This window comes from Carassius carassius, unplaced genomic scaffold (genome assembly GCF_963082965.1).
Source record: "Carassius carassius unplaced genomic scaffold, fCarCar2.1 SCAFFOLD_61, whole genome shotgun sequence".
Taxonomy (NCBI): Eukaryota; Metazoa; Chordata; class Actinopteri; order Cypriniformes; family Cyprinidae; genus Carassius; species Carassius carassius.
In genome coordinates this window covers 878,644-905,343 of record NW_026775074.1, presented here as the reverse complement: position 1 = coordinate 905,343, position 26,700 = coordinate 878,644, and the positions used below count along the sequence as shown (strand labels likewise).

At 45.8% G+C, this 26,700-nt stretch overlaps 1 long non-coding RNA gene, 4 other non-coding genes and 4 pseudogenes across 5 annotated transcripts in view; 4 read left to right on the top strand and 5 right to left on the bottom strand.

Annotated features, from left to right (window-relative positions):
• LOC132134601 (uncharacterized) overlaps window positions 1-26,700 on the top strand; it is a 78,521-nt gene that overhangs the window by 39,966 nt on the left and 11,855 nt on the right. The window lies entirely within an intron of this gene.
• On the bottom strand, window positions 4,501-4,664 carry LOC132134668 (U1 spliceosomal RNA). Its single transcript, XR_009429722.1, has one exon. It is a non-coding gene; the product is annotated as a U1 spliceosomal RNA (small nuclear RNA).
• LOC132134701 (U2 spliceosomal RNA) lies at window positions 5,037-5,217 on the bottom strand (annotated as a pseudogene).
• LOC132134643 (U1 spliceosomal RNA) lies at window positions 12,946-13,109 on the bottom strand. The gene has a single exon (XR_009429698.1). It is a non-coding gene; the product is annotated as a U1 spliceosomal RNA (small nuclear RNA).
• On the bottom strand, window positions 13,461-13,632 carry LOC132134732 (U2 spliceosomal RNA; annotated as a pseudogene).
• On the bottom strand, window positions 19,546-19,709 carry LOC132134757 (U1 spliceosomal RNA). Its single transcript, XR_009429751.1, has one exon. It is a non-coding gene; the product is annotated as a U1 spliceosomal RNA (small nuclear RNA).
• On the top strand, window positions 21,237-21,359 carry LOC132134738 (U2 spliceosomal RNA; annotated as a pseudogene).
• LOC132134655 (U1 spliceosomal RNA) lies at window positions 21,718-21,882 on the top strand. Its single transcript, XR_009429710.1, has one exon. It is a non-coding gene; the product is annotated as a U1 spliceosomal RNA (small nuclear RNA).
• Window positions 25,640-25,815, top strand: LOC132134674 (U2 spliceosomal RNA; annotated as a pseudogene).

The following is a 26,700-nucleotide window of genomic DNA, read 5'->3' as shown; positions in this document are numbered from 1 at the left end:
CATGAACACTGGACCAAACCCCATGCACCTCAAGGTTGCCTCCAGATAGGAATGGCTGACCCTGTCAAAGGCCTTCTCCTGATCTAAGCTCAAGATGGCTAAAGGAAGCTGCCTTTGCTCTGTCCAGCTAATTATGTTCCTAACTAGGGCCAAGTTCATAGACACTAACCTCCCCTGCATGCCACATGTCTGGTCTGGCTGGACAACTGCTCCAATGACCTTCTTAAGTCTCTCTGTCAAGATTTTTGCCAACACCTTATAATCTGTGGTCAGCAAAGTAACTGGCCTCCAATTCCCTAACTGTTCCTTCGCCCCTTTCTTATGCAGCAATGTTACCAACCCTGATCTCATCGTCTCTACCAACTTCCCCCTTCTAAAGCACTCCTGGTATACTCCCACCAATTCACTTCCTACCCACGGCAAAATCACCTCATAGAAGACCATCACAACCTGGAGCCGTGCCTTTTTTCAAGGAAGCAACTGCAAAACCAACCTCTTGCAAGGTCAAGGGCCCTTCGAGTGCTCTCCTTTCCTCCTCATCTAAACCCCCAATCAGATTGTCTAAAAACTTCCCATATGCTGTGATTGAAGGAGTTCTTTCACTAAATAACTCTCTATAAAACCCTTCAGCCACCTTCAGCATCCCCTTCCCCGATATCTGCACCCCCCCTTCACCCCTCAAACAATCTATATAACTTTTCCTTTGCCTACCCCGCACTGTTGCAAAGAAATAGCTGGTTGGCTTTTCATCATAGAGCCGCTTCCGGACGCTTGAACCTTGCATAAAGGACTTAGCTTCCTCCCAATAATAATTCTTCATTGCTTCCTGCAGATACCAAGCCCTAGACCATCCATCAGCAGTCCACAAGGCACCACCTGCCCATAGAACCTGCAGCTCCTCTGACCACTTACCAACTTTTTCCCGCTTACTTCTTGCCTTCTCCCTGCCCCAATTATGGCAGAAAACTACAACCCTCTCCTTGAATCCCTCCCACCATTCCCCTTGTGACTGAAACAAACCTCTCAGATTTTTCCAACCGGCTACCAAATTAAAGAGCGCTATACCAAAAACCTTATCCTTCAGAAAGAAAGTATTGAACCTCCACACCCCTCTTCCCCGTCTCTCACCTCCCACTTCCACCCATACCCCCACCAGACAGTGGTCTGAACACCACATAGGAACCTAAGTATAGTTAACCACCTTCATATATGAAGGCAGAAAAAGATAGTCCAAACGCACCGCCTCATTTCTACTGTTTCGCCAGGTAAAAGTGGGCACCTTCCCTCCTGCCCCCTGAAAAGAATCACAGAGAGAGAATCCTGTCACTAGTTGAGCTAATGCACTACCAGAAGCATTGTCCAAAGACACATCACAACTTTCCAAAAACCCCTCCCTTTCACCCAATTTACTTGGGGCGTAGACATTTTCAAAGCGAAAACCTATCCCCCTCCACCTCACATCTACAACCACTACTCTACCTGGGATAATGACAATGGCAGACTCAATAACAAAGTCCCATGAATAAAATAAGATTCCCACCCCATCCGCATCGACTTTCCCCACACCCCAAAAGGAAGGCCCCATTTTCCACCCCGCAGAAAAAATGGAGACATCATTTTTATCCTTCAAGTGGCATTCTTGCAAAAAACAAACATCCCAATGTGACATTTTTAAAGAAAGAAATATTGCAGTCCTTCTTTGTATCATTTTTAGTCCTCTAACATTCAAAGTTGCCACTTTTAAACATGCCATTTAGAAAGAAATAAGCTTAAAAGAAAAAAAGGAAAAACACAAGTAGAGGCTCACAAATGCCTTCACATGCTCCATTTTTTGACCCTTTCAAAAACGCCTCCACCACCCCCTACTCCTACTACTCCACTCTCCCCAACAACCCTCTCCCCAGTGTCCATCTCACCCCCCGCCACCTTGTTTTGGACTCGTCTGGGTACAGGTTCCTGGACATTGCAGCACTTCTTTTCCGGATCTCCAGTCACATCTTCACAAAACTTCCTTCTCCTTAGGCCTTGGCCTGCGTCAGGCCCTATCATGTTCAGTTCCATTTCCATTGCTGAGGGAAGCTCCACTTCACCACCTGCAGACCCTGCCTTCCCCAGCTCAGTCTCCTCATAAATGCCACACAGTACCTCTGCCACATCAAACTCTGACCATTGCTGCAAAGGATTTATTTGAAGCTCTGGCCCACCTCCTCCCTCTTCGTTTCTTATTTCCATCACCTGGCCTTTCACCATTTCACCACCTGCATGATCTCCTCCTCCATATAAACTGCATGTATTTGGTTCTGGACAAGCTGATGCAACGTGCTCTGCAGATCCACAAAAGCGACATCTCTTTCCTGTGCAGTCTGCTTTCACATGGCCCTGTGCTCCATACCTCCTGCAGTACACTGGTTGACCTGGATAGTGCAAAAGCCCCTGTTTGATCCAATGAAGAAAGACCCAGGTGGATGAACTAAACCACCTGGCAACGCTGTGTCTGTACGCAGATTAAGGAGGTATCTTCTCTTTCCACTCCATATACCAAACTGGTCCTTCAAACGTTCACCTCCTTTCACCGTATCACAGTACCTGGCTAAGAATGTTAACACATCACCATCTTCCACAAAAGGATTGTACCGGTGGATCGTTAGTGGCAGAAAATCCTGAGCAAAGGCTGGTAAGAGGTGCAGGCCGGTTAAGCGCTGGTGATCTTTTTTCTTCTCCCATGCTTCATAGAATGCCACGCAGTCTCTCAGTTGGAAAAAAGTCATATCCATAAAGCCAGAGCTTGAAAAATCTTGCAAACAAAAAATTAAACATGCCGAAACACCAAAAACATCTCTCAATAGCTCAGTAACCATGAACTCTCTTCCAAATCTTCTCTTAACGTCAGCAGCTGCATCCACCTTGACTTGTAAACGAACAGTATTCTTCAGCCGCACCACCATGGTCAGCAAAGGTGCATCCTCTCTCTTTGGATCCATCTGGGTCGATCACACTTGATCTTAGCCAAAAGGCCGAGAAGCGATGCTGCTAAGACGCAGCCGGGAGGAAGCCGGACACGGCGATGCCCATCTTCGGCTTTGGTAAGTCTGGGGGACCTAAAAACGCTGGGGGATGGTAGTACCCCCCCCTGTCTGCAACGTCACCGGGCCTCGACATGATCGGCCTGATGCTGGCACTGCAGCGACGGAAAGTACGGCATCGCTCGTAACTCCCAAACGGTTCGTTGCAGAGCCACGTGCCTTATGTCATCGAAATCCTTGGCTCGAGCTGAACGAGACGCAGGTCTCAGATTGGCTCGTCGCTATGACAAAATTTTCGGGTATTTGGGATTTTGTTGAAAACCTTCTTTTGCAACCTAGCGCAAGGTGTTTGGCCCAGTCCCACCCAAATCAGCACAGAAAGCTTTTCTGGAGTCTGCCTGTCAATAATCATCCCAAAAAAGTTGAAATTTCCATTCACCTTGGCAAGGGTACCTCAAAACGTGCTAAGGTGGCGTGTCCGAGATGGCTCGAATGGCTATAACTCCAGAAAGGAATGAGATCCCTTCACCCAAATTGGCACACCTGTGCAGGAGCTCAGTCAGAGGCCAGGTGAATAAGGGCGCTGCGTCAGGGCACTCGGTGGCGCTGTAAGCTGAAAAATATGAAAATTTAAATGTAAAAGGACTATCAAACAAAGATGAAAACACCCGAAACGCAGTGGGATGGTAGTACCCTCACCTGTCTGCAACGTCACCGGGCCTCGTCCCGATCGGCCTGACGGTGGTACTGCAGCGACGGAAAGTACGGCAATGCTCGTAACTCCCAAACGGTTCGCCGCAGAGCCATTTGCCTTATGTCATCGGCATCCTTGGCTCGAGCCGAACCAGACGCAGGTCTCAGATTGGCTCGTCGCTCTGACAACATTTTCGGGTATTTTGGATTTTTTCGAAAACCTTCTTTTGCAACCTAGCGCCAAGTATTTGGCCCAGTCCCATCAGCAAATCAGCACAGAAAGCTTCTCTGGAGTCTGCCTGTCAATAATCATCCCAAAAAAGTGGAAATTTCCATTCACCTTGGCGAGGGGACCTCAAAATGTGCTAAGGTGGCGTGTCCGAGATGGCTCGAATGGCTATAACTCCAGGAAGGAATGAGATCCCTTCAACCAAATCGGCACACCTGTGCAGGGACTCAGTCAGAGGCCAATTGAAAAAGGGCGCTGCGACAGGCCACTTGGTGGCGTTGTAAGCGACAACAAAATTAATACCTATTGAAAAAGGACAACCAAACAACATGGAGACAGCTACAGCTAGGCTGCAGTCAGTCCAATCGACTTTCAAAGTAAGGTCTGTGCTATATTCGAACTAAACCACCCACCAGGGTCCGATTTTTCAAGATCGTAAGTGACTTTTTTTCACAGGCGCACAACACATACCTCGCATGTGACAGAAATCCCCATTCTGAAATGCAAAAAAAAAACCTGGAAAAAACCTCTTCCACTTTATTTCACCAACAATTTCAGGTGAAAGCACGAATGCAGTCCCCCACTACCATAAATTATGCAGTCGAGATTCCCGCATTTGTGGAATTTGCAGGGATCAGCATGGCCGGAGTGCAATGGGCAAGCCTCGTCCTGGGTGAACCGCCTTCTTGATCATGGTGTCTCCCCTGCCAGGTAAGTATGAAGGCCCAGGTGGTCAGCCAGAGGTATGATTTGCGTCTCTACCATCCACACCAACGGTTAGCCCTCCGCCCCCCTCCAGGAAAGGAAGGACGGGTGCCTTCCATTACTGGCCTGGAAACTGCCAAGCTCATGGGCCGGTGCTTCCCAATGCCAGTTTTAGATGACTCTCTTTAACCAAACACACCTGATTCGATGCATCACCTCATCTGTGAAAGACTTCAAGACCTCAGGTGGGCACATCGTTCGTAGAAGAGTCCAAGACACCAGGAGGGCGCATCAGGAAAAAAGTTGCAATACACCACAGCATCTGCAATGGCAGATCTCATTCCTTGTTCTGCTATTCGACCCAATTAAAGGCAATCCCCAAAAAGTGAAAGCACACCGTTCCTGGAGACACTGCAATACCAGGCCGATGCGTGGAGTGGATGGAGCAAGCCCCGGCTCCAGCTCCATGATCTAAAAATCCATTTAATATGTAGTCCCCGGATGGGGGACGTATCAGATATTAAACTGATAAGAACAGATTTTTTTTTTTTTTTTAATTAAATCCATACACTCATACAGATTTACAAATTAATAACTTGTAACAAAGGCATACATATTTTCTGAACATACATGTCCCAAGCCTACAGAACTCAAAAATCATTCCGAACTCAAAAATCATTTCATAAAGTGAAAATACAACACATTACAATCAGAACCTCATAACCAGTACTAAATTTTTAACACCCAAGACTTTATCCCACCCCTACCCGAGGGAGTCCTCCCCATACAGCCCTCATCCCCTCCTCCCCATGAACGACCTTATACCCATTTACCTCTTTCACCAAACTAGCCAAAAGTGTTGAAAATAACTGTTGAGGTTCTAAACCAGGCAACTGCTTCCTCAGGCACCTTAGTCGCCAGTCCCATAAGATACGCTTCCCTTCTGAGATAGTAACCCATACTACTCTTCTCTGATCGTTCTCTATATTTCCCAACCCTACTCCATACAACACTAAGTCCCGGATAATCAGTGGTCCTCCCCACTCTCTCCACCACCCAGTGACTGCTTTCCATAAAGCCACTGCTCCTGGACATGACCACAAGGCGTGGTCAATTGTCTCCTCTTCCCTGCAACCCACTGGGCACAAAGGAGATCTGCCCTGACCATGCCTATATAAACGCTCCCGTACTGGGAGCCTCCCTAATGCTGCCAACCAGTTCACATCCTTACACCTCCCTACCAAATAATCTGGTTGCAAGGACAACCAGTTCACTTCAATTGGAGGCCCTGCCTCTCTAGCTTCCTTAACAGAGCTCTCCCTCAACCTATCATACAGCTTCCTATGATTTAACAACAGTGACTCTTCCAAGCACCAAGGATTCCCTTTAATGATGTCTGCCGCCACTTTATAATGTTCAGGCCTATCCAGTGACCAAGGTACCCTATTACTCCACCCTGTTAAATGCCTCAAAGGCCAGCCCAACCAAAAGTGAGCCAACACATGTGCTTTATGCTCTAGAGCCTGTACCACTAGGCGAGCTGCAAAAGCAATAAACAAAGCCGTAACCTTCCAAGGGAGGCATGGCACCCCTCTGCCTCCCTCACCCAGAGGACGAAACATCTGCGCTCTTGATACTAACTCAGTCCTCCCTCTCCAAATAAAAGAAAAAATCAACTTCTCCATTCTCCTTCCCTGCCAAAAAGGTAGGGGAAAAACATAAGCCAGATAATTAATACTGGGCAACACATCTGCCTTCACTACCTGTACTCTACCCCATAGTGACAGATCCCTTACACTCCACCGGCTTACTGTAAAGATTCCAACAGCCCCTCCCAATTTTGTTGTGCACTATTCACCTTGAAAAAGCGAACACCCAAAATTTTAATGCCATCCTGACACAAGGTATACCCTCCTGGAACCACAGTCCTCTTACTCCACCGTCCTACAAACATCACTGAAGATTTACTGACGTTTATCTTGGCACCTGTGGCTTCAGAAAAACTATCCAAAATATCTCCTGTCACTACAAAATCTTTTTCAGTGGTCAAAAAGACTGTCATATCATCTGCGTAAGCTAACACTTTTGCCCTTATCCCTCCTCCACCTGGCATTACTACACCAGTCAAAGCTGCTGTTAATCGTAGCCGACTAATCAGAGGCTCTAAAGACAGTATATAGCACAAGGGTGACAAAGGACACCCTTGCCTAACACCACCCAACTGTTTCACTGGTTCAGAATAGAACCTGTTTATCCTAATCTGACTGAAAGCCTCACTATACAAAAGCTGGGCCCAGGCTATGAACCCTGGGCCAAACACCCGCTTCTCCAACACTGACCACAAAAAAGAATGGCTAACCCTATCAAAGGCCTTTTCCTGGGCAAGGCTCAGGATTGCCAAAGGAAGCTGACGTTGCTCGGACCAAAACTAAATTGAGGCTGCCTGATCTTGCTGGGACCCCACAAGTTTGATCTGGATGAACCACCAAATCTAACACCCCCTTAAGCCGTAAGGTTAAGACTTTTGCCAGAATCTTATAATCGGTAGTAAGTAAAGTTATAGGCCGCCAATTTGCCAAGTCCTCCTTACTATTTTTCTTATGCAGGAGGGTCACCAACCCCCTCCTCATAGACAAAGGCAATTTCCCAACTTCCAGACTTTCCTGATAAACTTTAATCAGTTCAGTGCCTACTAAAGGCAAAAAGGCTTGATAAAATTCAGCCGGTAGACCATCACCACCTGGAGACGTGCCTCTCTTCAAGGACTTAATTGCTACCTCTACTTCCTTCAAGGTGACCTCCTTCTCTAACCTGCCTGCCTCCACTTCCTCCAAGGTCCTGTCCAGATCCTCTAAAAACCCCTCCACTGTTGACTCTCACTTCTCTATTCGTAAACAGCTCCTTATAAAAGGCAACTGAAGCCTTCAGCATTCCTTCAACTGAGTAGACCTTACCCTTCTCTGTATTTAAACATTCCATACTGCTACACGTCTGCCTGCCCTTCACAGTAGAAAAGAAAAACTTTGTAGGCCTTTCATCTAGCACACGCTGACATACACCTGACTGCATAACAAACTTCTGTGCATCTCCTCTATAATGTTCATTCAAAGAATCCTGCAAGAAATTGGCTTTCTTCCACCCTTGCCCAGTGCTCAATAGACCTTGAGAGCATAAAACTTGCAATTCTTTAGTCCATTGACGCACTTGATTCCTCTTAGCCTTCCCCAAAGCTAAACCCCATGCCCTGCAAAAAACCTAATCCTCTCCTTCACCCCTTCCCACCAGTCAGAATGTGACTGGTAGAATCCTTTTAAATTACACCACCCAGCAAATAATACCCGGAAAACCTTACAAAAGGTTTGGTCTTGGAGGTATGTTACATTCATCCTCCACTTCCCCCGACCCCTTTGCCCTGCTTCCACCTCTGCCCCAGCCCCAACTAAACAATGATCTGAACACCACATTGGCTGCCTTGTGTAGCTACTAACTTTAACAGACTTTGAAAAAAATATATAATCCAACCGCGATGCCTCCTGCCTACTGTTCCACCATGTATAACCTAAACCCTCCCCTCCAGCAGTCTGACCTGAATCTTGTAATCCAAAATTTTTAATAACCCCTGCCAACAGAATTTAATTTTGCTGACTAGGCCCTTGTACAGCAGTCCCACCCAAGCTACAAACCTCTCTGGAAATCCCATTTTTTTAAGTACCTGAAACAGGTACTGGTGCGAGACTCGGTCGAATGCTTTTTCAAAGTCTAAATTTAGGACTACTAGCCGAATATTTCTGTCTCTCGCATAACAGATGGTGTCTCTAATCAGCACTAGGCTGTCTGTTATCTTTCTTCCGGGCACAGCACAAGCTTGATCTGGGTGGATCACATCCTCTAAAACAGTCGACATACGTGTTGCTAAAATTTTACTAAAAATCTTACAGTCCAGGTTTAAAAGTGTGATTGGTCTCCAATTTTTTAAGTCAGTCCTGTCCCCTTTTTTGTACAGTAAAGACACTATCCCTATCCTAAAACTGTCGGGCAGTCTGTCAAGAGTCTCAAAGTTGTTAAAAACAGCCAATAATTCATGAGCTAAAATATCCCAAAATGTAAGATAAAACTCTAGGGGAAGTCCATCTGCTCCTGGGGACTTCCCCTTTTTAAAACCTTTAAGAGCTTTATGCAATTCCAAAATAGTAAAATCTAGGGATAAAAACTTATTTTGGCCATTAACATTCTTGACTAAAAAATTTAAAACTTTCCTTGCCGTATCGTCGTGTACATCTTTTTTACAATACAAATCCTCATAAAATCCTTCTACATTTTTTAAAATATCTTCTGTTGTGTTTTACATCCCTCCCTCTTACCTTAACCCTGGTTATTGCCCCTCCCCTTGTTATTATCTTTTTTAAAAAGTAACTTGTACACTTTTCACCTTCCTCTATTTCTCTTTCTTTGCTTCTTAAAATAACACCTTTACTTTGGATCCGGGATAGAACTGACATTTCTTTTTTTACATCTGTTATTTCTTTGCTAAAATCAAAACCATTATTTAAAAGATTAAAATATCTTTGTAGTCTTTTTTGCAACCCCATCATGCATCTCTTTTCCCTATTCTTTTTGTCTTTCCCTACCTTCCTAAAAAACTGTCTTGTCCGGTCCTTTACCATTTCCCACCACTGTGCACGTGTATCATAAAAGTCTTGGAGGGTCTGCCATTGGCTGAACTGCTCCCTATATTCTCTAACCACTTCTTCAACCACTAATATGGAACAGTTCAGCTTCCACATCCCTCCTCCTACCGTCACACCCGGGGAAAGTGAAAGGGTGCAAGACAGCATCATGTGATCAGAAAAAAAAGAGGGGTCAATGTTGCATCGGTTGGCGGGCAGTCCCTTGTAAAAACATAGTCAATTCGAGAGTCTCTGGCGCCATCACCACTGAACCAGGTGAAGCCCTCCTCTCTTTGATGCAGTTGTTTAAAACAGTCAATTAACTTAAAATCCTTGACTAAATTTTGCAATAAAACCGATGTCCTATCGACCTTAAAATATTCTCTTACTCTCTTCCTATCTGTTTTTGATAAAACACAGTTAAAATCCCCTGCTACTATTAGGGGAGCCCTGCCTAACATGTGGGGCTGCAGGTCTTCTAAAAGCTCATACCTGTCATTTTTTTCTGTAAAACCATACACGTTAAGAACCTTAAAATCTCTCCCTAAAAAAGTCAGGTTTGCTAAAAGAGCCCGCCCTTCCCTCACCACAGTGCTATCCTTCACCGTGATGTTTGAATTTTTTATTAAAATAGCGACACCATCATTCTTGTTGAAGTTGGAGCCACTCCATATTGAGGGCCCCATGGTACATCTCCTCCAACTTCCTGTGGTTACTTAAAAAGGGCAGAGCACACTCTTGCAGTAAAAACAAATCTGACTTAAAAGACTTTAAAAGGGATAAAATGCTCTGTGCTCGCAAGGTGGAACTCACACTTCTTACATTAATGGTAGAGATAGTGAGGGCCATGAGCAGTATGGTTAAAACAGTATAAGACATTTAAACAGAAGACTAAAAGACTACAAAAATATGCTTAAAATCATGTTTTATCTTGTTTCACCTGCCCTTCCTTTCTCCCAGATGAACTGGGGCCCGGAGAGCAGGTGCTCGACGCATCGGGTGCTACAGAGAAACCCTCTTGTAACTCCCTAGGCGACGATGTTCTTAGCTTGATGTGCAAAAAGGAAACCTCATTTGGGGATTCTAGGGGCCACATGCGTTCTTGATCTTCCAAATCGGAACTATCAAGCCGCTGTGCTGCCCTAGCTTTTTTCTCCTCTGTTTCCACCAGAGGAGATCCCACAGGTCTTTTTTGCACTTGAGCATTTGGGAGTGAACACTCAAAATCACTCCCACTGGATTCCTGCACCAAATCTGACACCGTTTCTAGGGAAGAGCTTGTTTCTTCCTCGCTCACTTCTCCTTCCGTGACTTTTCCCAGTTCAATATCTGACTACGCCCCTGTGGCCGCCCCACTTCCTCCTTCCTGCCCAATCCCTGAGGCCGGCTGGGAATTTGAAATTCCCGCCAAAACCTCAGGGACCGCCTCCTTTTTCCTGCGTTCATTCGTTTGTTGCCCATGTGGGGCGGCCATTTTGAGCTTGTTGGCAAAACTTTTAGGGCAGTCTCTGTAGAGATGGTTTGTTTCTCCACAAAGATTGCACCGTCTGCCATTGGTACAATCATCAAAACTGTGACCAATTTCTCTACACTTCCCACATACTAACTCTTGGCATGCTTCAGCGAGATGACCAAACCTGCAACACTTCCTGCAGAGTTTGGGCATTCCTTGATAATGTTTGTAGCCTCTGTTCTCTCCGAGCACAATCATGGAAGGCAGATGTTTCAGGCCCTGGTAGCCCCCAGCGTCTTCCCATTGTTTAATGGGAATTCGCCAGGAGCATGTCCAAATGCCATCTTCATCTAACACTTTGACAGGCTGGCCTCGAACAGTGCAAAATCTACCCTACCAAACACAAATATCATCTCCAGTCACTGTTTCATTGAACATCCTGACAATCACAGTTTTAAGTGTGTTATCATAAAGTTTCTCGACAGTGAACATGGAGAACTGGGCTTTAACTGAATCAAACCTTTGCCAAAAGTCATTAAGCAGGGAAGCGGTTTTAAAACTGACATCAAATCCTTTGTTCAAGGGCAGAGTCATCAAACAATTCAGGTCATCAGATCTAAAAGCTAAGGTCTTTTGGATCAGCTTCCTGGAAAAGTCCATACGGGACATTCCAAGGAGTTTCCCCTCAACCAGCCTGAATAAAAAACGCACGCTGTGGTGCCTCCGCATGCCGGCCCGGGCAGCCGACATGATGGAGGCACCAACAGCCTAAAAACTTAAAACAACAATAAATACATTAATAAATAACCAAATAAATAATTAAAAGACCTTACCTTAAAATTCATAAAAAACTCATAAAAAATGAGTTTGTCAAAGCATGACGATTAAGCAGACATCAAGAGTGACATATATAGATGATCAAAACCTGAAGTTATGTTTCAATGCAGGATTACACACATTTAAAGATTAACACACACTAACAAATTGCAGATAGTCCCAATTTATATGGGAAACATGTAATGCACCAAAAGAAACAATACTATATACATTTAGAATACATCTGAGTACATTTTACCATTCTTTTGTAAGAGTTAGCCTTCCTGTCCTGTTTGTTAGGTCGTAAAGTTTTACGACCTCTCGGAAGGAGTTGGGTTACAGCTCATGATTCTATTTGAGAACATAAAAATGAGGAGAAACCTTTCCTATTTACAAGTCATACTTATAATCCTCACATCACAGGATTAACCATTTTTATGCAATACACAGACCTATTCAAAATACACATTATTAAGGATTTACATGATGAGTGTAAGATAAAACATTTGTGGGTGTGTGTGTGAGTTTGTAAGGAGAGTCCGTTTCTCCTTTGAGGCTGCTCACGTGACTTTGGAATGTCTCATCCTGTGTCGTAAATAATTTAAATCCAGCCAGGCTGGTGCCAGGCCATGCATTTAGTTTAAAGCGGTTTCATTTATATGCTTGGATTCAAAATCTACAAACTTTGGGGTTTGCATTGTTTTAGATTCAACGAACCGTGATTCATTAGTTCAGAACCCATGAATCGATGACCTGCATATCCGTTACAGGTATTTGGGATTTTGTCGAAAACCTTCTTTTGCAACCTAGCGCCAGGTATTTGGCCCAGTCCCACCCAAAGCAGCACAGAAAGCTTCTCTGGAGTCTGCCTGTCAATAATCATCCCAAAAAAGTGGAAATTTCCATTCACCTTGGCGAGGGGACCTCAAAACGTGCTAAGGTGGCGTGTCCGAGATGGCTCGAATGACTATAACTCCAGGAAGGAATGAGATCCCTTCACCCAAATCGGCACACCTGTGCAGGGGCTCAGTCAGAGGCCAGGTGAAAAAGGGCGCTGCGACAGGCCACTTGGTGGCGCTGTAAGCGACAACAAAATTAATACCAATTGAAAAAGGACAACCAAACAACATGGAGACAGCTACAGCTAGGCTGCAGTCAGTCCAATCGACTTTCAAAGTAAGGTCTGTGCTATATTCGAACTGAACCACCCACCAGGGTCCGATTATTCAAGAGCGTAACTGACTTTGTTTCACAGGTGCACAACACATACCTCCCATGTGACAGAACTCCCCATTCTGAAACGCAAAAAAAAAAAAAAACCTGGAAAAAACCTCTTCTGCTTTGTTTCACCAACAATTTCAGGGGAGAGCGCGAACGCAGTCCCCCACTACCATAAATTATGCAGTCGAGATTCCCGCATTTAGGGAATTCGCAGGGGTCAGCATGGCCGAAGTGCAATGGGCAAGCCTTGCCCTGGGTGAAACGCCTTCTTGATCATGGTGTCTCCCCTGCCAGGTAAGTATGAAGGCCCAGGCGGTCAGCCAGAGGTACGATTTGCGTCTCTACCGTCCACACCAACGGTTAGCCCCCCTCCAGGAAAGGAAGGACGGGTGCCTTCCGTTACTGGCCTGGAAACTGCCAAGCTCATGGGCCAGTGCTTCCCAACGCCGGTTTTAGATGACTCTCTTTAACCAAACACACCTGATTCGATGCATCACCTCGTCTGTGAAAGACCTCAGGTGGGTGCATCGTTCGTGGAAGAGTCCAAGACCCCAGGAGGGCGCATCAGGAAAAAAGTTTGCAATACACCACAGCATGGCAGATCTCATTCCTAGTTCTGCTATTCGACACAATAAACGACAATCCCCAAAAAGGGAAAGCACACCGTTCCTGGAGACACTGCAATACCAGGCCGATGCTTGGAGTGGACGGAGCAAGCCCCGGCTCCAGCTCCGTGATCTAAAAATCCATTTAATATGTAGTCCCCGGATGGGGGACGTATCAGATATTAAACTGATAAAAAAAAAAAAAAAAAAAAAAAAAAATCTGTTCTTAAGTATGCTTTATTTCCACACATTCCACATTATTCATTTTCCTATTGAAAATCATTATAATACCTAATTTCCAACACAAATATGCATATATAACACAACATTTATCCTATTGTCCAAATAATATCTAATTTTAACACAAATGCCAACATTTATCTCATTTCCCCAACTAATACCTGATTTTGACACAAATATCGACATTTATCCCTTTTCCCCATTCATAATTATACCTTATTTGATAAAAAATCATCAACCTTGGTCACTATACATTTCAACCAAATCTTTCCACCTTTCGTTGGCTGCATGTTTACCCCACCTTTGAACATCCCACTTGATCCTTCCCCTTAATTCATGCTCCACTTCCCATACTATCCCTTCCACTGACCTCTTGCCTTTTCCTTTACTTAATTCTTGTCTTTCATCCCATATACCATTCTTTACCAAACTCATTATTAACCAAAGTATAAATGCAACTCTCCCCTCCCCCTTCTTACATCTAATACCCCCAATAATATTCTCCCCTGAGACTCTAAAGTTCTTTGAGACCACCCTTAGCACCCTCCTTGCCCTCCCCCACACTCTCTGAGCAAAGGCACATTCCCAAAAGGTATGTCTTATAGTTTCTTCTTGCGAACACCCCTCCCTCAAACACCTGCCATCTTTTGATAGCCCATGTCTATACATAACTTCCTTCACTGGCAAACGCCCCAAAATACATAGCCAGTTAAGATCTTTTAGACCATTATCCAGACTCTTTGGCTGAATGTTCAACCACACCCTTCCCTGGACACCAACTCTCACTTCACTAGACACCCTCTTCCTTACCTTCCCATACAACTTCCTCTGCTCCAAACATACTGCCCTATCCTTACCCTCAGGGTATTTCTCCAACCATCTGGCAGCGTGTCTGTAGTGCCAAGGCAGTACCTCTGCCTTTGGACCATCATTGGACCACTTGATTACATGCCGTGCTTGATACGAGAAAAACAGTTTAAGGAAATACCCTGACGGATGCTCTACTGGCTTGGCTAACTGCGCCAAAGTAGAAGACACAAATAAACAGTCAAGTTTTAGAGGGATATGGGGCACATCCCACCCCCCTGTGCTAACATGGTTAAACATTTCTGACCTCTTAACGTATTCATACCTACCCCCCGAAACAAAGTTAAATAGTAACCGTATTACTGCCCTTCTCATACTTGCTGGTAATGGGTAAATATAAGCCAAATACTGAAGCACTGGCATCACGTCCATCTTCACTACCAGGACTTTCCCCATCAGTGACAACCTACGCCCTTTCCACTTTGCCAACCTCTTCTGCACTGAGGAAATACGTCCGACCCAATTCAGAGTGGCTGAACCTTCATTCTGAAAATGTATACCCAAAATCTTCAAAGGCCTTTCACTCACCTGCAGACCCCCCAAGCTTTCACGCCTCTTCCTAAACTTCCCAAAGAACTTAATGGCCGACTTTGCAACATTTAGACCAGCCCCTGATGCTAGTGTAAACTCTTCAAAAACGAACAGAGCTCTCTCAAGACACATGTCTGACATCAACAAGAGTGAAGTGTCATCAGCATACTGTGATAATTTCACTTCAGCTCCCTTTGCTCCTGGTAGCACAAACCCCTTTATTTTACCGTCTAGTCTGATCGCCTCTGCCAAAGGCTCCATGTATAAAATGAAAAGCAATGGTGAGAGAGGGCATCCCTGCCTCACCCCTCCCTCTGCTTCAAATCCCTGCCCTACATTCCCGTTAACTTTAACCAAACAATTAGAACCTGTATACAGTGCTCTAATCCACCCTATAAAGACCACCCCGAATCCCATTTGCTCCATCACTTTAAACATAAACCCCCTATTGACCCTATCGAAGGCCTTAGCCTGATCTAAGCTGACCACCATTAGGGGTAGCTCCCTATCCTCTGCCCATGCAATAACATCTCTGATGAGTTGCAGATTCCATTTGATGCTACGGCCCACTACCCCACATGTTTGATCTACATGCACAACATGGGGTAGGGCTTTCATCAACCTATCCGCCAAGAGCTTTGCTATAATTTTGTAATCCACTGAAAGCATAGTAAGCGGCCTGTAATTGGCAATGTCTGACCTTTCCCCTTTCTTATAGAGAAGTGTTAGTACTCCTGTTGCCATTGAACCTTGTATATTCTTAGTCTCCAACAACTTTCTAATCACTTCCACCAAATGAATACCTAAAATGCTAAAAAACTTAACATAAAATTCGACCGGCAAGCCATCTATCCCTGGCACTTTGCCTTTACTCATTCTCTTCAAAACACCCTCAACTTCAGCTATTGTAATGGGAGAATCTAATCCCACCCTAACTTCCTCAGGGACAACTTTAGACAAAAACTTAACAAACATCTCACTTTTCTCTAGTACTATCTCCCTCTCACTAAAGAAGTTTTTAAAATGGTCTCTTACATAACCATTTATCTCTTCAACTTTGGTCAAACTCCCCCCTTTCTTATTCTTTAATTCCACTATCACTTGTTTCTCTTTACAATCCCTAACAGATCTGAAAAGAGAAGCAGTACAGCCCTCCCCTTTTTCCTGTGTTTCCTGTCTTATTTTAAACAGAAACTTTTTGGCTTGATCCTCATAAATCCCCCTTAACTGTCTCTTGAGTGCATTAATGGTCACCCAATCAAATGAGCCCCCTACATTATACTCTTCAAACTTCAACTCTAACTTCCTCTGTAAATCTCTTGCTTGTCTCCAAAAGTTCCCAGTTCGTCTTTTACAATATCTAATTATCCATGCCTTTGAGCGCTCCTTAACCATTTCCCACCAACCCAATACATCACTATTCATACATTTTAACTCCTCCAACCCCCCAAAATACACTGCATACTCTTCACAAAATTCTTTCTCCCTCAATACCTCTACATTCATCCTCCAATACCCCATACCGAATTTAACTGTATTCCCCTTAATCACAAACCAGACCATTTCATGATCAGAAAAGAAAACAGGCTTCACCCCCCCTTCTCCAAGACAATATTCCTTGAAAAGAAAACATAATCCAACCTTTTCTCCACCCCTCTAGAATTCCTCCATGTTCTCATACATGCTTTGGGGTGGACCCTCTGCCCTCCATCCACCAAATCATGCCCTTGCAGGATCCCTTCAAGCACCTGCTGACTACTATCCCCTTTATCCCCTACCTGCATGTTGAAATCCCCCCCCATTATAATTTGTCTATTAGTTGCACAAACCGTTAGCAATAAATCAAAAATCCCTTTCCTCTCCTCAGCTGTCTGAGGAGCATACACTGAAAGTAATCGATATCCCCCCCCTCTCCACTTTACATCTGCCCCAACCACCCTTCCTTGTGAAACTGTAAAATGATTCTCAACTTCTATTTCCCGGTCCCAAAACAATATCCCCACCCCTGAAGAAAAAACCCCACCCACACTCCACACTGCACCTCCCCTGCCCCACTCTTCACTAAATTCCTTTACATCCTGAATACCTTTTAAATTAACTTCTTGCAAAAAATAAATATTACATTTACAAGTATGCAAAAAAGAAAACACTGCTCTTCGTTTAACTGGATCTCTTATACCCCTAACATTAATAGTCCCCACAGTCAGTTCCTCAGTAGACACCCTTATTCGCTCTTTAATGTCCCCTCTGTTCCTTGTCCTTCCAGGCTTGTGGCCTCAGCCTCACTCACCACTAAATCTGCCCAGCTCACAGGTGTTGCTGTACCACCCGACGACTCCTCTTCTTGCTCTTCATGCCCCCTAATGTCCATTTCCTCTGACAGTTGAAATAAGGGCCTTGCATTGTCCATCTCAAGCCCATCTTGACTGTCTGTAGATGATGATTCCTCAACTTTAACTTCACCCTTTAGTTGAAAACCTCAACTTTAGAACAGTCTCAGGCTTCCTCTTCTTCCTTGGCCTCCCCTTCCTCGTTCCTCCTTTTCTAACCAGTTGGTTTTCTTCTCCTCTTGCATTAGCTGAGACATTCCCCTTCTCAACTTCCATCTCCTCTTCTACATTGTCCCCATGCTGCTTGGGGGTTTTAAACTGCTCCCCACTCAACGCTTCCAAGAATGCCGCCATTACATCTTCCACTTCCTTTATCTCTTTGCATCTCTCCATACTACTTGCTCCCACCTCCTTCCTTGCCTCAGACGTTTCCTCCACCACCACCTGTTGATCGAGGATCCTCTTTTTGCTATCTTCCCCCAACAGTCCGTCCATCACATATTTGTCCTCTCTCACACCCTCCCTGTTCTGCTTTCGGCCATCTTTGCATTCCTTCATCAAGTGGTCTGACGAGCCACAGCTGTGACAAGTCTTGGCAGCACTGCACTCCTTTACTGTGTGTCCCAGCTGGGCACACCGCAGACACCTTTGCTCTTCACAGCCACCATCATTATGTCCATAACGTCTACACCTCCTACAAAAAGGAGGCTGTCTGGAGTAGAACAGATAACCTTTGTCTGCTCCGATGTTGAACTGTGCAGGTGAATGCATCAACCCCTCAACTCCACTCTATTCAGTTCTTAAAAGAACCTGGAATTGCCTCTTCCCGGTCTATAATCCCAAACCATCTCTCACATAACGAGCAGGTGTAAGAACTTCAGCATATCTTGCAAGGAACGCAATTAAGGTCTCATCCGTGACATATGGGTTATACATGTGCAGGGTAATGACTCTGAAATTTGGTCTGTCTAGGCTTATCAGCTTCGAACGCCCCAAAAGGCCTACCTTCTCACTCTTCTCAAACTTCTCCATCACTGATTTGCACAGCTGCCCAGTACTCACAGTCACATCAAAGCACTTTTCTTGTCTGTTGGTCTACAAACAGTAGACGCCTTCCACTCTCAAATCCATCTTTTCCAAAAGAACAACACGTGCAAAGACTTCTCTCTCCATCATATACATTGATGCATCCTTCGACTGGAATCGCAATGTGTTTCTCAGTCCAGCTCTAGGAACTGAGGGCGCAGATGAACCCGCCATACTTCTCTCTCAAAAGATCAAATCCCAACCACTTGATCTTAGCCAAAAGGCCGAGAAGCGATGCCGCTAAGACGCAGCGGGGAGGAAGCCGGACACGGCGATGCCCATCTCGGCTTTGGTAAGTCTGGGGGACCTAAAAACGTCACCGGGCCTCGTCACGCTCGGCCTGACGCTGGCACTGCAGCGACGGAAAGTACGGCATCGCTCGTAACTCCCAAACGGTTCGTCGCAGAGCCACGTGCCTTATGTCATGGGAATCCTTGGCTCGAGCCGAACCAGATGCAGGTTCACACTCAGACTCAGATTGGCTCGTCGCTCTGATGGAATTTTCGGGTATTTGGGATTTTGTCGAAAACCTTCTTTTGCAACCTAGCGCCAAGTATTTGGCACAGTCCCACCCAAAGCAGCACAGAAAGCTTCTCTGGAGTCTGCCTGTCAATAATCATCCCAAAAAAGTGGAAATTTCCATTCACCTTGGCGAGGGACCTCAAAACGTGCTAAGGTGGCTTGTCCGAGATGGCTCGAATGGCTATAAGTCCAGGAAGGAATGAGATCCCTTCACCCAAATCGGCACACCTGTGCAGGGGCTCAGTCAGAAGCAAGGTGAAAAAGGGCGCTGTGACAGGCCACTCGGTGGCGCTGTAAGCGACAACAAAATTAATACCAATTGAAAAAGGACAACCAAACAACATGGAGACAGCTACAGCTAGGCTGCAGTCAGTCCAATCGACTTTCAAAGTAAGGTCTGTGCTATATTCGAACTGAACCACCCACCATGGTCTGATTTTTCAAGAGCGTAACTGACTTTGTTTCACAGGCGCACAACACATACCTCGCATGTGACATAACTCCCCATTCTGAAACGCAAAAAAAAAAAAAAACCTGCTTTGTTTCACCAACAATTTCAGGGGAGAGCGCGAACGCAGTCCCCCACTACCATAAATTATGCAGTCGAGATTCCCGCATTTGGGGAATTCGCAAGGGTCAGCATGGCCGGAGTGCAATGGGCAAGCCTCGCCCTGGGTGAACCGCCTTCTTGATCATGGTGTCTCCCCTGCCAGGTAAGTATGAAGGCCCAGGCGGTCAGCCAGAGGTACGATTTGCGTCTCTACCGTCCACACCAGCGGTTAGCCCCCCTCCAAGAAAGGAAGGACGGGTGCCTTCCGTTACTGGCCTGGAAACTGCCAAGCTCATGGGCCGGTGCTTCCCAACGCCGGATTTAGATGACTCTCTTTAACCAAACACACCTGATACGATGCCTTGATGACGTTGAGGGTGAGCCAGAGCGAGGTAAATTTCTGCGCCCAAGGATGGCGAGCTGGTACCCGAACTGGGCCCCACCTGCTGGTAGGCACGGGAAATACAGGGGGCCGGTCTTGGCCCACAGGTCCCGCGCAGTGCTGCACTCCCAGAGCAGGTAGTGGACGGTCTCCGGGGAATTGCAGCCGGACCGAGGGCAGATGGAGTTTTTGGCCATGCCTCTGGAGTGCATAACCGCCCTGACCGGGAGGATCTCATGAGCCACCATCCACGATAAGTCCTTGTGCCTGTTCTGGAGAGCAGGGTGAGCCGCATTCCGCCAAACTTGTTTGGCCTCACTTAGTGTGAGGCCCGGAACTGGACTCACCAGTTCCCGGTCCTGCACAACAGAAATGAGAGACTTGTGTTTGGTTAAAATGGTGACATCTTCACTCTCTAAAAGGTATTTCTTTAAAAACTTTTTTATAAAACTGTACTCTTTAGGCAAGTTAAAAGACACTGGGGTTTTCAAATCTACTGGTGAAATTTTCAAAGTTCTTAGGTAAGACCCCATCCAAAATCGCGCCATTGCAGCCGTCTTGTTTTCTTTGGATGGGGTCATGGCATAACTGATGTGCAGGGCGGTGAAGCGGCTGCCTAAAAACAGGTGGGGGTCTGGGAGGCCTTTTCCACCGTTCTCTGGCCTTTTCTTGACGGTCTCCCTCTTCAGGCGCTCCCACTTGGACCCCCACAGGAAGTAAAACACCGCCCTCTCCAGTTTCACCTGGAACCGCCGAGGGGGGCTAAAAACAGAACAGACAAGTAAAATCAGAGGTAAAATCACAGATTTAAAAATTAAAATTTTACCTTCAATCGTCAACTGTCTTAGTCCCCAAAACCCTAGTCTTTTCCTAACTTTCCCTAGAAAGTCATGGACGGAGGTAGAGCAATATTTAAACTGAGAAATAAAGAAGGAGAAACAGTGACCGACAAAGGGTATTTTATCAGTAGTAGAAAGCTTTTATGAAGAACTCTATGAAGAAAAGGCAAGTGACAATAGTATTTTAAGTGAAATTTTAACAAGCATAGAGAAAACAGTAAAAGAAAATACCAGTCTGACAAAAGACTTTTTGAGATAGACAAAAGTGTTAAAAAATTCAAAAAAGGAAAAATTCCTGGAGTTGATGGACTCCCTCTTGAATTTTATTTGACCTTTTGGGACATTTTAAGACAAGACTTACTGGCGGTTTTTAATGACTTTGAAAAGATCGACCAGCTCCCTGACAGTTTTAGGATAGGAATAATGACCCTACTACACAAAAAAGATGACAAGACCGACCTAAAAAACTGGCGTCCTATAACCATCTGGGGACTACATATTAAATGGATTTTTAGATCACGGAGCTGGAGCCGGGGCTTGCTCCGTCCACTCCAAGCATCGGCCTGGTATTGCAGTGTCTCCAGGAACGGTGTGCTTTCCATTTTTGGGGATTGCCGTTTATTGTGTCGAATAGCAGAACAAGGAATGAGATCTGCCATTGCAGATGCTGTGGTGTATTGGGAACTTTTTTGCTGATGCGCCCTCCTGGGATCTTGGACTCTTCCACGAACGATGCACCCACCTGAGGTCTTTCACAGACGAGGTGATGCATCGAATCAGGTGTGTTTGGTTAAAGAAAGTCATCTAAAACCGGCATTGGGAAGCACCGGCCCATGAGCTTGGCAGTTTCCAGGCCAGAAACGGAAGGCACCCGTCCTTCCTTTCCTGGAGGGGGGCTAACCGTTGGTGTGGACGGTAGAGACGCAAATCATACCTCTGGCTGACCGCCTGGGACTTCATACTTACCTGGCAGGGGAGACACCATGATCAAGAAGGCGGTTCACCCAGGGCGAGGCTTACCCATTGCACTCCGGCCATGCTGACCCCTGCGAATTCCCCAAATGCGGGAATCTAGAGCTGCATAATTTATGGTAGTGGGGGACTGCGTTCGCGCTCTCCTCTGAAATTGTTGGTGAAACAAAGCAGAAGAGTTTTTTTTCCAGGTTTTTTTTTTTTTTGCGTTTCAGAATGGGGAGTTCTGTCACATGCGAGGTATGTGTTGTGCGCCCGTGAAACAAAGTCAGTTACGCTCTTGAAAAATCGGACCCTGGTGGGTGGTTCAGTTCGAATATAGCACAGACCTTACTTTGAAAGTCGATCGGACTGACTGCAGCCTAGTTGTAGCTGTCTCCATGTTGTTTGGTTGTCCTTTTTCAATTGGTATTAATTTTGTTGTCGCTTACAGCGCCACCGAGTGGCCTGTTGCAGCGCCCTTTTTCACCTGGCCTCTGACTGATCCCCTACACAGGTGTGCCGATTTGGGTGAAGGGATCTCATTCCTTCCTGGAGTTATAGCCATTCGAGCCATCTCGGACACGCCACCTTTGCACGTTTTGAGGTCCCCTCGCCAAAGTGAATGGAAATTTCCACTTTTTTGGGATGATTATTGACAGGCAGACTCCAGAGAAGCTTTCTGTGCTGCTTTGGGTGGGACTGGGCCAAATACCTGGCGCTAGGTTGCAAAAGAAGGTTTTCGACAAAATCCCAAATACCCGAAAATTCCGTCAGAGCGACGAGCCAATCTGAGACCTGCGACTGGTTCGGCTCGAGCCAAGGATTCCCATGACATAAGGCACGTGGCTCTGCGACGAACCGTTTGGGAGTTACGAGCGATGCCATACTTTCCGTCGCTGCAGTGCCAGCGTCAGGCCGAGTGTGACGAGGCCCGGTGTCGTTGCAGACAGGGGAGGGTACTACCATCCCCCAGCGTTTTTAGGTCCCCCAGACTTACCAAAGCCGAGATGGGCATCGCCGTGTCCGACTTCCTCCCCGCTGCGTCTTAGCGGCATCGCTTCTCGGCCTTTTGGCTAAGATCACGTATCTTGTCGGATGGTTGAGACTGCGATCGCCTCTTGGAGGGCCCACCTAATGGTAGCAGGGGATTTTAATTGTGTTTTATCCAAAACAGACAGGAAAAGGGTAGGGGAGGATTTTAGAGTGGACAAAACATCGGTTTTATTGCAGGGTTTAGTCAGAGATTTTAATTTATTCGACTGTTTTAAAATTTTGCATCAAAGAGAGGAGGGCTTCACTTGGTTCAGTGGTGATGGTACCAAAGCCTCTCGAATCGACTACGTTTTTACAAGGGACTGCCCGCCGACCGATGCTACATTAACCCCCCTCTTTTTCTCTGATCACATGATGCTGTCTTGCACCCTTTCACTGCCCATGGGTGTGACAGTAGGGGGAGGGCTGTGGAAGCTGAACTGTTCCCTGTTGGAAGACAAGGATATAGTTTTAGAATATAGGGAACAGTTCAGCCAATGGCAGACCCTCCAAGACTTTTACGATACACGTGCACAGTGGTGGGAGATGGTAAAGGACCGGACGAGACAGTTTTTTAGAAAGATAGGGAAAGAAAAGAAGAGTAGGGAAAAGAAACGCATGTTGGGGTTGCAGAAAAGACTACAAATGTATTTTAATCTTTTAAATAATGGTTTTGATTTTAACGACGAAATTCAGGAAGTAAAAAAAGAAATGTCAGTTTTAGCCAATATAGAAAGTAAAGGGGTCCTTTTAAGAAGTAAAGAGAGAGAAATAGAAGAAGGCGAAAAGTGTACCAGATATTTTTTTAAGAAAATAATAACAAGGGGTGGGGGGTTAACCAGGGTTAAAACAGGGGATAGGGAGGTTAACACAACAAAAGAGATTTTAGAGGATGTGGAAAAATTTTATGGGGCATTATATAGTTTTAAAAAGGTACACTTTGACACTGCAAAAGAAGTTTTAAATTTTATTGAGGAAAGGGTTGACTGTCAAAATGAGATTTTAACTCAAGATTTTAACATCTTAGATATCCAAAAAGCTCTTGGAGGTTTTAAGAAGGGGAAGTCCCCAGGAGTCGATGGACTTCCCCTAGAGTTTTATCTAACATTTTGGGACATTTTAGGACAAGAGCTTTTGACAGTTTTTAAAGAGTTTGAGACCCTCGACAGACTTCCAGACAGTTTTAGAATAGGGATAGTTTCTTTACTTCACAAAAAAGGTGACCGGACTGACTTAAAAAACTGGAGACCCATAACATTTTTAAATTTTGATTATAAGCGTTTTAGCAAAATTTTAGCAACACGCATGTCAACGGCTTTAGAGGACGTGATTCACCCGGATCAAGCTTGTTCTGTGCCCGGAAGAAAGATAACAGACAGCCTAGTGCTGATCAGAGACGCCATCTGTTATGCGAGAGACAGAAATATTCGGCTAGTAGTCCTAAATTTAGACTTTGAAAAAGCATTTGACCGAGTCTCGCACCAGTACCTTTTTCAGGTACTGCAAAAAATGGGTTTTCCAAAGAGGTTTGTAGCCTGGGTGGGACTGCTGTACAAGGGACTAGTCAGCAAATTCCTTGTAAACGGGCATCTTTCCAAAACTGTGAACATACACAGTGGTGTCCGTCAGGGATGTCCTTTATCTCCTCTCCTGTATGTGGCTTGTATCGAGCCACTGGCACAGATCTTGAGAAAGGATAAATGGATCAAAGGACTGGACGTTCCTGGGACGGGTGGACTGACAGCGACTTGTGCCTTATACATGGACGATGTAACTCTTTTAACCACGGACATTTTATCTATACGCAGAGCACTGGACTTGACTGACTGGTACCGTCGGGCCTCGGGCGCCAAACTCAATAGAAACAAGTCTGAGGCCCAGCTCTTCGGGCCGTGGGGGGACGTGGACACAGGAGGACTTGATTTGGTTTTTAAAGACAATGATTTTAAAATTTTAGGTGTTAAATTTGGGGGGTGGAGGACGGGAAAACTGGACTGACTTGCTAGGGAAAGTTAGGAAAAGACTAGGGTTTGGGGACTAAGACAGTTGACGATTGAAGGTAAAATTTTAATTTTTAAATCTGTGATTTTACCTCTGATTTTACTTGTCTGTTCTGTTTTTAGCCCCCTCGGCGGTTCCAGGTGAAACTGGAGAGGGCGGTGTTTTACTTCCTGTGGGGGTCCAAGTGGGAGCGCCTGAAGAGGGAGACCGTCAAGAAAAGGCCAGAGAACGGTGGAAAAGGCCTCCCAGACCCCCACCTGTTTTTAGGCAGCCGCTTCAACGCCCTGCACATCAGTTATGCCATGACCCCATCCAAAGAAAACAAGACGGCTGCAATGGCGCGATTTTGGAAGGGGTCTTACCTAAGAACTTTGAAAATTTTACCAGTAGATTTGAAAACCCCAATGTCTTTTAACTTGCCTAAAGAGTAGTTTCATAAAAAAGTTTTTAAAGAAATACCTTTTAGAGAGTGAAGATGTCACCATTTTAACCAAACACAAGTCTCTCATTTCTGTTGTGCAGGACCGGGAACCGGTGAGTCCAGTTCCGGGCCTCACACTAAGTGAGGCCAAACAAGTTTGGCGGAATGCGGCTCACCCTGCTCTCCAGAACAGGCACAAGGACTTATCGTGGATGGTGGCTCATGAGATCCTCCCGGTCAGGGCGGTTATGCACTCCAGAGGCATGGCCAAAAACTCCATCTGCCCTTAGTCCGGCTGCAATTCCCCGGAGACCGTCCACCACCTGCTCTGGGAGTGCAGCACTGCGCGGGACCTGTGGGCCAAGACCGGCCCCCTGTATTTACCTGGCCTACCAGCAGGTGGGGCCCAGTTCGGGTACCAGCTCGCCATCCTTGTAAAAATGCAAATGGGAAAAATGTAAATGGTGACAATAAAACTTTTTCGAAAGAAAAAAATCTGTTCTTATCAGTTTAATATCTGATACGTCCCCCATCTGGGGACTACATATTAAATGGATTTTTAGATCACGGAGCTGGAGCCGGGGCTTGCTCCGTCCACTCCAAGCATCGGCCTGGTATTGCAGTGTCTCCAGGAACGGTGTGCTTTCCCTTTTTGGGGATTGCCGTTTATTGTGTCGAATAGCAGAACAAGGAATGAGATCTGCCATTGCAGATGCTGTGGTGTATTGCGAACTTTTTTCCTGATGCGCCCTCCTGGGGTCTTGGACTCTTCCACAAACGATGCACCCACCTGAGGTCTTTCGCAGACGAGGTGATGCATCGAATCAGGTGTGTTTGGTTAAAGAGAGTCATCTAAAACCGGCATTGGGAAGCACCGACCAAGACCGGCCCCCTGTATTTACCTGGCCTACCAGCAGGTGGGGCCCAGTTCGGGTACCAGCTCGCCATCCTTGGGGTGGGCCGGGGCTTGAAGGACTTGACGGCACAGAAATTTACCTCGCTCTGGCTCACCCTCAACGTCATCAAGGATGCCATCTGGGCCACCAGAAACCTGCTGGTGGGGAAGCGCGTTACGGTAACCCTCCATGCATTCGAGCTAAAGGTAACATCAATGCTGCAGGGGTACCGGACGACGATATTCGGACGGGGGGGCCAGGGTCGCACAGAGAGGGTCCCGGCAGGCACCGACCCTGGCTGCCCGTAGATGCACCCTCACCATTCTGGCTACGGGAACAGCGGGCCAGCGGGCCGGAGGAGAGGGAATCTCCCCTGAGCCCGTAAAGTAGCATCTCATGTCCCTGTTCTGGAGAGTGGGGTGAAGACCGACTTGATAAGGACTCAACCCCGGTCTTGCACAACAAATGATTTTTTATTGGTGTTTTTATTGTGTTTTATCAATGAAATTATTGGTTAATTAACATACATATGAGGCTTGTTTGCTTTTTTTAATTTGTATTTTACTTTTGAAACCGACCGCACTTTTTAAACACACCTCAAATATGGACTTTTAAAAACAAGCAAAGCACTGTGGTT